Source organism: Camelina sativa, unplaced genomic scaffold, assembly GCF_000633955.1.
Source record: "Camelina sativa cultivar DH55 unplaced genomic scaffold, Cs unpScaffold00478, whole genome shotgun sequence".
Taxonomy (NCBI): domain Eukaryota; kingdom Viridiplantae; phylum Streptophyta; class Magnoliopsida; order Brassicales; family Brassicaceae; genus Camelina; species Camelina sativa.
Genome location: NW_010921706.1, coordinates 76862 through 77813, shown reverse-complemented (window position 1 = coordinate 77813; position 952 = coordinate 76862).

Genomic DNA, 952 nt, shown 5'->3' with positions numbered 1-952 from the left:
GGCTCCCAAGTCTGCTCCTCAACACCATCACAGTCCCACAGGACTCTCATAAAAGGAATCTTCTTCTTCTGAAGTTCCTTGATCCTCCTCTCAAGAACCCTCACTAGTCTCGCCTCCAATGTCATGTTAGGCTGAAGATCCTTAGGAATCTTAGCCAAAACNACCAGTGAACCAGCAATCCTAAGCAACATTCTAGGACTCAACTCTAGCAACCTAACAGAAGCTAGACAACCAAGCGAACCACTAGAACATCCTCCTCTTCATTGCCTTGATTTCACGGTCACACTTTGTCTTTACCTGCACCACAAACACATATTGCAATGCATAAATATTTTATAAACACTCAGTAAGGCAATCCTCCCATCTACTAGGCTATACACACAAGCAATAGAGACATCTCTAACCATCAACCAACAATCATCAATCAACAATCAACAATCAACAAGCCAAACAACACATAAACAAGCAGATTAGAGAAATCTCCAGCTTAGATAAGCCATGGTCCTGCACTTACCTTAACAAGTGATTCACAAAACTAAATACAACCAAATGAGAGGCTTTCCAATATCCAAGAACAACCAAACTTGTTCCTACAACCAATCACAACAACAAACAAATATTGAAAACAAACTGCCAGAAAAAAACAGAAAAGAACAACCTCACAAGTGAAACCACGAAATCAAAACGAACCGTTAACTTTCTAATCCCTCCGGTGAAAAGCAAGGTCTATACGTCCAGAAGCTTTGCCCAAAATTTCAGCACGATCGGATCTCAGATGAAACCACAATCGATCCCGTAACACCCGCTGGTCTCAATCCGCGAATGAGAAGAAACGCCCCACGAAACTGCCAATATCTCCTAGAATATTAACCCAAATTCACTTCTGTAAAAAGGCGAGTGTACGAAAATCTCTTAGCTACAACCATACAAAAAATCAGTACCTTTCAAAACG